Genomic DNA, 12,859 nt, shown 5'->3' on the forward strand with positions numbered 1-12,859 from the left:
TGACGCCACGTCCGCTCCGCGTTCTGCGCCACGTGGGAGACAGTCGTGAGATGAGGCTCCGCCTTCTGGGGCGGAGCGGAGGGAAGGGCTGGAGGAAGGTGGTGGGCCAAGGGAGTGGGCGCGGCTCCGGGGTCGCGGCGCGGGTCTAGCGCCTGTATCTCCGCGGACGCGTGTGGCGCGCCTGGAAGACGACGGCTTTGTCCCTGGACAAGTTCTTTGACTGTCGATTTTTCGCCGTGTCTCAGCTCCCTTATCTTCCCCCTCTTGTCTTTAGTTAGCCTTCCCTTTGTTTTTTTGTTTTTTTTTTTTTGTTTTTAAAACTAGCAAGTCTTGAGGTCCTAGACCAGGAGGACACGCCCCGGCTTTGGAAGTAGCGTTTACTTTATTAACCTCGGGAGCCTCGGATTCTCGCCCAAAAGATGGGAATAGTCCCTAGCGCACAGTGCCCAGTGCGGTAGAGCAGACCGAAGTTAGTACCTGTTAGCGTTATCTGTATCACAGGCATCACAGGTTAGCATCACAGAGGATTCGTTAATAACCAAGAGAAATCCACCGAAGTCTAAGGGCCGTATCTCCTCTGGGGTAATTGGGCAAACTGTGGCAAGAGCCCTAAAAAGGGCATACTTTTGTCTGAGAAGTTTCACTTCTGGGAACTTATTCCAAGGAAAAACATGTTAAACCGGATGTGCACTGCAGAATTATTTTTAAAAGTGAAAACGAAAACACTTAAGTGCCTAATAAGAGCAAATGGCTAAGTCAGTCAGGCTCTACGCACTGCGCGAATATTACCATGTATTCTTATATTTCAGAAGAATCAAGCAGTATAGAAGATTAACAAATACATACTGGCTGTCTGCGATGCGACAAAGAATGTAAAATACCTCGTTTTACTAGTGATAATATGTTAGAGAAGGACTGTTTAGGCTAAATAAAATGAGGTTAAAATTACTTTCACCTTTCTCTTTTTACTTTCTTAATGTGATTGCTAGAACATTTGAAATGACGTATGTCCCATGAATCATTGTGTATTTCTATCGGACACTGGTATACTATTTACCAGATATACTCTGGTGAACAAGACAGTTTTTGTCCTCATAAAAGTAACATTTTTTTGAGTACAGCGTGGACAATGACCAGGGAGATAATGTTATTGTATATCTTGGTTATATGTAGAACATAAAGCAAGGTAAGGCCAGAAAAGGTGTATGGTTTGAGGGCAGTTATTTTAAATATTTTTATTTACTTACTTGACAGAGAGAGACACACCGAGAGAGGGAACACAAGCAGGGGGTGGAGGAGAGGGAGAAGCAGGCTTCCCACTGAGCAGGGAGCCCCATGCGATGTGGCGGTTCCATCCCAGGACCCTGGGATCATGACCTCAGTCAAAGGCAGACGCTTAACAACCGAGCCACCAAGGCGCCCCGAGGGCCGTTATTTTAGATGACATCCTTCCTCCCCTTTTCAGAAAATAGATGTGGGAAGAATGAGATCTCTATGGATAGAATGGGAAGGGGATGGTAGGAGCGTGGGGTCTTTCTTGCAAAGTCAGCCATGATTGAGGCTGATAAATTATTTGTGCCTCTTGGAATCTCTGCCTTATGGAAGAAACCACACCAGGAGAGGAAGGCAAGAGAGAAGAGCGCTAAGATACCAGGGTGAACGAGCTCAAGGGGCCGCTTGGAAACACAGAACAAAGCAGGCTTGCTGGGGGTACATTTCAGGTAGAGAGGTTACTGGAGTAATACCAGTATGTATGCTGTAGTACTGTGGGTGGCTGTTTAAGTATAAATAATGAGCATACTCCGGTATTAAATAGCATATTACTTTGCTGGCTGTCAAAGAAACTCAGAATGTTGGATTTTTCTCTTGTGTTGGAGCGCCATCTGGTGGAAATTCTCGAATCCTACTGTTCTTCACCCTCTTTTGTGCTGTAGCGCCGCCTGGTGGAGATTTATAAATCCTACCGCTCTTCACCAGCTTGCTTGGAATGGGCTTTCGCTCTTGTCCGGTGTAAACCTCAAATTATAAATAACCCTTAAGTGGATTTTGGCCAATCTTGAAGGGTCCTCCTCTTTAAGACGAGGAACTCTTTAAAGTAGGGTTTTTCAGCTCCAGCACCATTGACGTTCGGGGCCAGATAATTCTTCACTGCGGGCGCCGTCCTGTTCACCAGAGGATGTCCAGGCCAGCAGTACCCCCCTCCCCCACCCCGCCCTCCCTACCCTCTCCGCTGGTGACAACCCCAAATTGCCACATCTCCCTTGGGGGCCACATCGCTCCCCGCTGAGGACTGTTCCTTTTTTCAGAGTACTTAAGAGTCCACAGTCTATTAAGGTGACCTGCCCTTCGGACTGGGCGGGGCACGTCCGGGAGAAACAGGAGGACAATACCGGGCGAAGTCTGCTCCTGCTTGTCCCAACACCTGGAGATGAGACTGACTGAGCGCCCCAAGGCCCGGGAAGCGGATGTGAAATTTCTTTAAATCCCCCAGGGCAAGGGAATCTATAGAGGTCATTGCCTAAAGCATTAAGGCCCACGGTATAGGCTCAGACTGTGGTACTGGGGGGGGGGGCAAAGTCTGCTCAGGGGTGAACAGATGTGGATGATCGTGCTAGGTATGGGAAGCCATAGTTCATCTCTGGGGGGCTTTCTGGCTCTCCCCATGCCGGGTGCCCTCTCTGCGGCCTGAGTGCTGTCAAGAAGCTGGTTAGGAGCCACTCCCCTTGCCTGGGTCAAGGGAGTGGAGCTAAAGGAGCAAAGGGTCAAGAAAGAATTGTTGGCCAAAAACAAAAAAAAGGTTGTTTTATTCAAGTCCAGGGGCAGGACCCATGGGCAGAAAGCTGCAGGGACTGTGGGGAGTGCCTGATGACACACTCTCGAGCTGGGAGGGGGTTAGGGAGCGTGTAAGTCTGTAAGGAATTTGGGAGCAAGGTTTTCAGGACCGTGAGGGGGCTAGGCTGCTGTTAAGATAAGGTCATTTAGGGGCGCCTGGGTGGCTCAGTGGGTTAGCCCACTGCCTTCCACTCAGGTCATGATCTCAGGGTCCTGGGATCGAGCCCCGCATCGGGCTCTCTGCTCAGCAAGGAGCCTGCTTCCCTCTCTCTCTCTGCCTGCCTCTCAGTCTACTTGTGATCTCTCTCTGTCAAATAAATAAATAAAATCTTAAAAAAAAAAAAAAAGATAAGGTCATTTAGGACTGTCTAGTAAGACCTTAGTCACAAGACCCTTCAGATGCATATCAGCGGGCCACAGGTTCGTGGGGTACCGGGCCGGGCAGAGATAAAGGAAGTTTCCAAAGGGATTTCTACAGCCTGGAGGTCGGGCTAATGTCAAGCTTGCCTTTAACGTCAAGGTTGCCTTTCGCCTCTAGCAAGGTATTCACATCGGGGCAGTTGAGTTCCTGCAGGAAGTTCACTCTGCCTGTCTCAAGTACTTGTCAATGGGCTGCAAGCTGGAAGGACATTTAATTTTTTCTACATTTCTTTTGCCTTTGCTCTGCGCATCAAGTTTCCCAGGAGGGTTGCCTGGTGGCAGCTTCTGCCCCTCCCCCAGGGCGTCTCCTGCACTTTTCCGCCTGCTCTCACCTTCTGGTCAGCTTTGCCCCACCTTCCTGTTCCTCTGTCTCCACAGAGGACCTCACTCCTGACAAAAATGAAACTGCCGCAGGATTTGATGCTCTTGGCCATATCCTCTTTATTATTATTATTATTTTTTTGCCATCACCACCTTCTCCCTCCCCAAACAGCGACGTAATATGTGCTCAGTGCACAGAACGAAACACAAGAAGTAAGACCACCAACCTTGGAAGACACATGTACCTAAGCACGAAGAAGAACACGAAGAATCCCTCCCAGCACCATGACTTTAAAAGAACCATTTTTTATAATTAGTGTACATCCTCCCACTTTTGTTTTATGCTAATAATTTCAAACACACGCACTACTTTTTTTTCTTTTATACATGCGCACATAAAGCCAAATGGCTTCCTGTGGTAGATCCCTATTGGGCAGCTCTTCCCCAGGAAGCTGGCTCTGTGACAGAGCTTAGGGTGGCTTGTGAAGAAATGATTATCAGTTCACGGCTTAGCATCCTCCCGCCAATGACAAACCTGAGAACCGGGGGCATGCCTTATCGGGTTCTGTGCTGCCCAGACCTAGCATGGCAATCAGTACTGGTTAAATGAGATACTGAAATGGAGTGGGACAGTAATTGTGGTTATGTGGATCTTTGCAAACTGGAAAACAATGATGAAAGGATTCATTATGCATTTGCTTGAGACGGGAAACTCTAGAAAGATTAACCCATATTTACTTTATGATATTTAATTACGTGTCCTTTTTAGGGAAAAATAACAAGAGTCAGTATCAGCTGACAATAGTTCTGAGCTAATCTTTAACAGTGTTTTGAATCTTCGGTAGATGAGATTCTTTAACTGTAATTGATAAAGAGGATTAGGGGATTGGTGTGGGATAGAACCAACTATTTGTGAAATATTACTCAGAATTCAAGTGTTGAAAATTTGTGCTTAAAGAGGGGATTATAAAGCACTATGTTTATGTAGAGCTCCGCAAAGCAGTACCCTCTTCATCCAGCAGAGGGCGCAGGTGTATAGCGTTAGCGACGGAGAAAAAGTAACGGGGAAGTGCGTTCTCAGCCGTACACTTGAGTGACAGACGCCATGCCTTGTAAATCTAAAGTTCAACACGTACGTCTGAAGTTCAACAATGTGTTGTTTGCATACTACATTCCCAACTCCATTCTTTCACATTTTAAAAAAAGTTATATCATCCACCAGCTCAGGATTAGGCAAATGTCTAAATAATACTGTTCATTTCAACTGGCTAAAAGCATTGGAGCCCAACAACGTGTAAGGGTTTTGTTTTTTTTTCCGAAGAGCATAATATCACGTATGGCATGTTTTCTCTTCTCACCAGGTACTTTAGGGGTCATGACACAGAAGTAAAACACACCTACCTACACTGTGCAGTATTCTCTCTATAGATTACGGGGGGGGGGCAATATCAGGTTCATTGCTCCGCACTCCCCGGTGTTTTCCGATTTTGCTTGGCGTGGATACTGGACACCATGAGTTCATGTGGTGAAATGGACAGAAGTGCTCTAGGGGATGAAAGATCTGGCTTTGTCCCTTCCTAGTTGTGCGGCCTGGGTCAAGGGACGACTTCTCAGAGCCTATCTTCATCTGTCACTGGAGGAACAAGAATGCCCACTGGGCCCTCTTCACAGATGGACGCTGTGTGCGCACAGTGTCGGAGCCGAGGACAGGCGCGCTCGGCGCAAGCGGGGGTCCTCTGTCCCGAAATACACGAGTAACTGACAGGAGCCGCTGTCAGCAAATGTCCACCAGATGGCGGCAAAAGGTTCTAGCTCTCTCTCTCTGCGAAGCCCTTGACCAAATCTCAGGGTGCTCCAGCCATTTAGAGCAGGATCCAAGCGGTCAGCGGGGGTGGGGGGAGAGTGTGGGGGGGTGTTAGGTTGAAGCTAATCGGGGAAGGAAGGCTTTAATTAGTATTAAGACCGTCTGTAAAGCAAGAAGTGCTTCAGATACCTTCATCGCTTTACATGGCTCGTTCCATTTTGGGGGCATTTATCCTTTGTTGGTAATGGAAAACTGTAAGAGAACATAATAGGTATATGTCTACACCTATATGGGTATAAATGTTTATTACAGTATTGTGTTGAAAAACAAAACTCAACTGAGTAAATTTAAAGATCCTGGGGCGCCTAGTTGGCTCATTCGGTAAAGAGTGCCCCTGTTGATCTTGACTTGTGAATTCAAGCCCCATCTTGGGCATAGAGTTTACATTAAAAAAGAAAAAAAATCTAATTGGCTTTATTAGGTGATTCGGGAAAGGAGCAGTACCCCAGCTAACAAGTACTTGTACAGAGATACGGGAGGAGCTGTACGGAGCGGAAGGTTTTACAGGAAGGAGAGCGGGGCGTAAAGTTATTAGCAAAAGAAAAGAAAGAATTTTTACTTCCCGTTTTGGAGCGAAGGGGATAGAAGTGCTTTTATCAGCAAATGACCTCCCTAGTGCTAATCAGGACATTTTAGACTGACTGTTATGTTAAAAGATCTCATTCGTGGGAGAGATTGAAATTAAGTCTTCATTTCCTTTTGGTGGAGGGGGGGGGTGGTGGTGGTGGTAAATGCCCCCCCCCCTTAAAAGATTTTATTTATTTGACAGAAATCACAAGCAGCCAGAGAGGCAGGCAGAGAGAGAGGCGGAAGCAGGGTCCCTGCTGAGCAGAGAGCCTGATGGGGGCTCGATCCCAGGACCCTGAGATCATGACCCTGAGCCGAAGGCAGAGGCTTTAACCCACTGAGCCACCCAGGCACTCCATGACTCCCTTTTTTAAAAAAAAATATTTTTCTTATTTATTTATTAGAGAGAGAGACAGCATGAGAGGAGAGAGGTCAGCGGGAGAAGCAGACTCCCTGCCGGGCCAAAAGCCCAATGTGGGATTCGATCCAGCGACTCCAAGATCATGACCTCAGCTGAGCCATCCAGGAGCCCAAATGACTTCCTTTTGAGCTTCTTGTTTGTTTGTTTGTTTCTTCCTCCCTCTCTCCTCTCCTTCCTTCCTTCCTCTTTCTCTTTTAACAATTCTTTATGGATAATTAGTAAGAATGAAAGCAACTTAGGAACATGGAATGTTAGGCAGCCATCAAAGTAAAAATTAGGATTATCTAGGTGCATGGAAGTTAAGTCTGGTGAATAAATAAAATAAAAACAGAATGAATTATGTGTCATGTTAATAACTACGGCAACACTGAGAACATATGTGCCTGGGAAACAAAAGGCAAGAAAGACATCATAACCCCGACATGTCAGGATTAGTGTCTTGCTCTTTCTGTCTCTGTGTGTCTCTCTCTCCTTCGGGAATCAAATAATGGCTGTTATAGTGATATTTGCAGAACACGACACTTCTAAAGGGATTTTCATGCTTTGTTTGAAATACAGTAATGCCAAATGTATCCAGCATATTCTGAAAGAAGCGGCATATTTAAATGACTTCTGAATCTGATTTCTTTTTTTCTGTTACAAGTTTTTTTTTTTAAACTGATTAAAAGGTAAAAAATCTTTTTTGGGTGGGGGGAGGGTGCCTGACTGACTCAGTTAAGCAGCTGGCTCTTGATTTTGGCTCAGGTCATGATCTCAGGGTCCTGGGAGGGAGCCCCAGTCTCTGAGCTCAGTGTGGAGTCTTCTTGAGGCTTCTCTCTCCCTCTCCCTCTGCTCCTTGCTCTGCCTTCTACCTCACGGGCTCTCTCCCCCTTTCTAAAATAAATAAATCAATCTTAAAAAAACGTTTCCCCCTCCCCCAATGTTTACTCATTTACTTAAATTTTTTTTAAGATTTTTATTTATTTATCTCATGGAGGCGGGTTCAAAGGGAGAAGCAGACTCCCTGCCATGGATGCAGGGCTCGATCCCAGGACCCTGGGAACATAACCTGAGCAGAAGGCAGACTCTTAATGACTGAGCCATCCAGGCGCCCCCTCCTTGATTCTTGCTTTTCCAGGTTTTCTTTTTTTGTTCTTCGGTCTTTTTTTCTCTTAAAGTCCATCAGGCGTCATTTCCATGTTTGCCAGTGTCCCAGCCTTTGGCAACCTTCCCTTCCTAACCTCTACACAAACTTGCTGTTTTTAATGTGCTTTGCTAGAAAATCACGCAGAGTTTACTGGAACTCTGTGCAGAGAGCTCCAAAGGGCTTTCCTGTTTATGTAGTGTTTGGACAGTGGACACATTGTCATATCTTTTTTGGTTGCTCAGAGGTGTTTGGGCTTATTTCTTGACTCTTGGCTGTTTCCTGGCTATGCTGAGGTCTCTCGGAAATGACCTGTGCACCAGGGAGAGGCTGCTGCAGGGAAAAGAAAATACTGGCTCTCAGAAACAAAGCATCACAGGAGTAGGTCCAGTCAACACTAACGAATCGATGGAAACTGAAAGCAGAGCCAAGCAATCAACAGCCATCTCAGGGGTGCCTGGGTGGCTCAGTCGTTAAGTATCTGCCTTCAGCTCAGGTCATGATCCCAGGGTCCTGGGATCGAGCCCTGCATGGGCCTCCCTGCTCAGGGGGAAACCTGCTTCCCCCTCTCTCACTCCTCCTGCTTCTGTTCTCTCTCTCACTGTGTCTCTCTCTGTCAAATAAATGAAGAAAATCTTAAAAAACAACATGAACCCCACACCTGCGTCTGTTCCCTACTTCTCCCATGTCTCTTCTCCCTGGACCATATTCATCTCCTTTAGAAAGGAGCAATAGAATGAGAAAAAGCAGAAGTTAGACAGAATAACAATTTATGTGATTCAAGGATCTTTTCCCTAGCCAACCAATAAAGAGCATACATTTTGAATATAAAAGGCATATTTTTAAAAAAGATTATAGTTATTTATTTGACATAGAGAGAGAGAGAGAGAGCGAGCACAGCAGGGGGAGGGGAGAGGGAGAGGGAGAAGCAAGCTCCCTGCTGAGCAGGGAGCCCAATATAGGGCTTGATCCTGGGACCCTGGGATCATGACTTGAGCTGAAGGCAGATGCCCAGCCAACTGAGCCAGTTGCCCCATAAAAGGCATATTTTTAACACATAAAGCAGGTTACCAGATGCCATGAAGACTAAAGGAAAATAAAGTAGGCAGTTATGCTCTCTGTGCTTTGTTGGTTTGCAAAGAGTTAACTAGGAGTTGACCATTAGTGAGATTAAAATGGAATTAAATGCCATTCAAATGATACGTAAGTCTCTGGGAATATATGTGTTATATGAACTCACATATTTCTGCTTTCCAGGGTCAATGTTATTTTCTTTTGGTTCTGGAATCTAAAGACTCCAACTCAATGTTAGCCACAATGGATGTTTAGACACTCTTTTTTTTTTTTTTAAAGATTATATTTATTTATTTGACAGAGATCACAAGTAGGCAGAGAGGCAGGCAGAGAGAGAGAGAGGAGGAAGCAGGCTCCCCGCTGAGCAGAGAGCCCGATGCGGGACTTGATCCCAGGACTCTGGGAACATGACCTGATCTGAAGGCAGAGGCTTCAACCCACTGAGCCACTCAGGCGCCCCCCTAGACACTCTTTTGAAGAGAGTTTTGACCACAATTTATTCAACTCCACCCTGTTCTTGAAAGTGTTCATGTACTTCTAGAGCCTGGAAAACCTCGTGGCACTGCCAGGTCTTCTCTTTATTCCATTTAATTCCATTATTTATTTATTTTTATACCCAACAAAATTGGCAACATCCATGAAGCAAAATAAGCAAACCCATTCCCTGATCTTCGGAGTAGTCACTGAAAGATAATTTGTAACTGGACGTAATTTTTGGTTTCTTTTGCTTAATTCTGATGAAGCTTATGGATTCCATGGATCAGTGTGGTAAGGAGTGACCTACACTTAGATCCATGTACGAGAAGTGACCATCTTCTAAGAATCAATGCCAATTGCTGGGTATATTTTGGTTCGGTGTGATTAGAAATGATAATACTAGAGAAATGATTAGAAGGTGCAGACTGTCCAGGGAGTGAAAGGGAGGATGCTTGGAGTGAATAGAGTGTTGTATCTCCACTAGACAAGATTTGCTGGTCATTGTGTTAGAAAGCAAATTGAAAAAATGGCCATCTTTTCCACAGTTTGAAAGTTATGTTATAAAAACCTACTATGTCCTGTTGTTATCTGATTAAATCCCATATTAGAAATGCATATTTTGCATTTGATGCATCTGTTTTTTTTTAAAAGATTTTATTTATTTATTTGACAGACAGAGATCACAAGTAGGCAGAGAGAGAGAGAGGGGTGGAGGGCGGGGGAAGCAGGCTCCCTGCTGAGCAGATAGCTGGATGCAGGGCTCGATCCCAGGACCCTGGGATCATGACCTGAGCCGAAGGCAGAGGCTTAACCCACCGAGCCACCCAGGCACCCCTGATGCATCTACTGAATTCTGGATTGTTCTTGGTGGTAGGGACAAGGTGAACTTGTAGAAAAATCACCTAATCAGAAATATTGGAATAATCCAAAAGAAAGTGTTTAGAGCCATGAAACCATCCCAAACCACATTTTACCCAACAATTTAAAAAATTTCTTCCATAATAATTTTACAGTGTTTTGAACAACTATGAAAATAATATTGTTTCCACCTTTTTTGTTCATTTTCTACGAGAAATGATAATGGGAAACAAGAGGGCCAAAAATCTAGGAAGTAGAGAATACCTTCCCTTCCAGCTAGGGAACTCTATAAATGTCCACAATTTTGATGATCACTGAACGTTGATAATAATATATGTACTCAAATTATTAGGTAACCGTTTGGTTTTCTATTAAGCTAAACAAATGCAATCAGTTTAATATACATAATTGATAAGACCCGTAGAAATAAAGTACTAGTTAAATAATTTATAGCAGTGGTTCTTAGCTTTGAATTCATTCTAGCAGCACTTGGAGAGCTTTTAAAAACCCTAAACCCAGGCCAGATCGCAGACCAATTAAATTAGAATCTCTTGGGGCTGGAACTCAGACGTCAGTATTTTTTAAGCTCACTAGGTGATTCTAATATGTAGTTTGGGAAACACTGGTTTATAGAATATCTGTTTACTCTTAGGTAAGCTTATGCACATTAGGGACTCTTTCTTTACCAATCTTTACCAGTCTATTAGCCTTTAGGGACTGTTTCTGTTTCTTTTGCCTTAAAGAAAGGTAAATCAGTCCAAAAGAATAAGTGTATTTGTTTTCATTTCCTCCTACTTTCTTTTCCTCTGCTCTTGGTTTTTCTGCCGAATTGATCAACAGAGCAAAATAGCATATGGTGCCGGGTCATCATAGGTTTGAATACAGGTTGGGCTGTTTACTAGTTACCATATTGGCGATCTATTTAATCTCTAAACAAGTCCCTGCCCCCAGCCCCCTACCATCTGTGGAAGTTTTTCTCAACGGGGAATAATTTTAGCCCCCCAGGAGACATTTCTTAACATTGGAGACATTTTTGATTGTCACCATTAGGGGGATGCTTTTGACATCTACTGGGCAGAGGCCAGCAATGTTGTTGAACATTCTACAGTGCACACGACAGCCTTCGCGACACAGTTTTATTTGGCTCCAAATGTCTCTAGTGCTGTGGTGAAGGAACCCTCATCTGCCAAATGAGGCTCTGGTGTCCTACTGCCTGCATTCAAATTCTTTTTTTTTTTTTTTTTAAAGATTTCATTTATTTATTAGACACACAGAGAGAGATCACAAGTAGGCAGAGAGGCAGGCAGAGAGGCAGGCAGAGAGGCAGGCAGAGAGGGAGGGGGAAGCAGGCTCCCTGCTAAGCAGAGAGCCCGATGTGGGGCTCGATCCCAGGACCCTGGGATCATGACCTGAGCTGAAGGCAGAGGCTTAACCCACTGAGCCACCCAGGTGCCCCTGGATTCACATTCTTGTTCCTCCACTTCCTAGTGTGAAACCCTTAGTACCTTATTATTCCTGCCCGAATCTGTCTGAAAATGTGTAAATATCATCAGTACTCACTTTGGAGCTGACATGAGGTTTCAATGGGCTGATGCAGGTAGAGCATTAACACGGTGCCCACCCAGTAGCTAATTATTTCTGAAATATGTCTCTTTCAATGTTGGGGCATTCTTGCCTTCTTGTCAGGGCCCTTGAGATCATTTGCTTGACCCTACTCCGACAACCTCAGCATTAATATTTTGTACTCTGGTGGTAGGAAGGGAAAAGGGGTTGCAGTGTAGAGTGGCTTCAAATAGGAACCTGCTTTGGACTCCAAGTGGATATTCAGAGGCGACAAGCCCATAGAGAACTGTTACATTCCTTCTCCCCCTGCCACGTTTCACATTCCTCTGCCACCTCACCACTAGCTTGACACTTGTGTTGGGGTGGAATGTCCGAATAAACAAGCTTGTATTGGGTAAAAAACAAACAACAACAACAAGAAAAAGAAACCAATGTCAAATGTATTGTTGCAAGTGCTGATTCTAAGAGAAGAGGGTTAATGGCAATGAACACAGTTCAGTAATAAATTTTATAGTTATTATTAAGAGGCAGATAGCTAGCTATAGGAGTCAAACTCAGCAAAGAGCACCACAAAGAGTGTAGTAAATAGACTGGAGAATCATTACTACAGAAGGAGTCAAAGTTATAGGTCATAATGAAACTGTGGGGGACAGTATAGGGAGGAGAGAGAAGGGGCTCAGGATATAACCCAAGAAGTATCTGCTCGACTAATATTTCTTGCGGACCTACTGTGTATCTACCAGTTGCCTTTCTTTTCTTTTTTTAAAAGATTTTTGTAAATGAGCTATTTCATCTTTATTTTTCCTTTTTAAAGATTTTATTTATTTATTTGTCAGAGAGCACAAGCAGGAGAGAGGCAGGCAGAGGGAGAAGCAGGCTCCCCACTGAGCAGAGAGCCCAATGCAGGGCTCGATCCCAGGATCCTGGCATCATGACCTGAGCTGAAGGCAGATGCTTAACCAACTAAACCACTCAGGTGCCCATTTTTAAAAAGAATTCATTTATTTATTTGAGAGAGTGAGAGAGAATATGAGTGGGGGAAGCAGGAGAGGGAGAGGGAGGAGCAGACTCCCTACTGAGCAGGGAGAGCCAGATGTAGGCTCCTTCCCAGAACCCTGGAATCATGACCTGAGCTGAAGGCAGGCACTTAACCGACTGAGCCACCTAGGCACCCCTGTATGTTGTTCTTCAAAAATGTTATTTTGGGCACCTGGTGGCTAAGTCATTAAGCGTGTGCCTTCGGCTCAGGTCATGATCCCAGGGTCGTGGGATCGAGTCCTGCATTGGGTTCCCTGCTCGGCGGGAAGCCTGCTTCTCCCTCTCCCACTCCCCCTCCTCA

This window comes from Mustela erminea, chromosome X, assembly GCF_009829155.1.
Source record: "Mustela erminea isolate mMusErm1 chromosome X, mMusErm1.Pri, whole genome shotgun sequence".
In the NCBI taxonomy this organism is placed as follows: domain Eukaryota; kingdom Metazoa; phylum Chordata; class Mammalia; order Carnivora; family Mustelidae; genus Mustela; species Mustela erminea.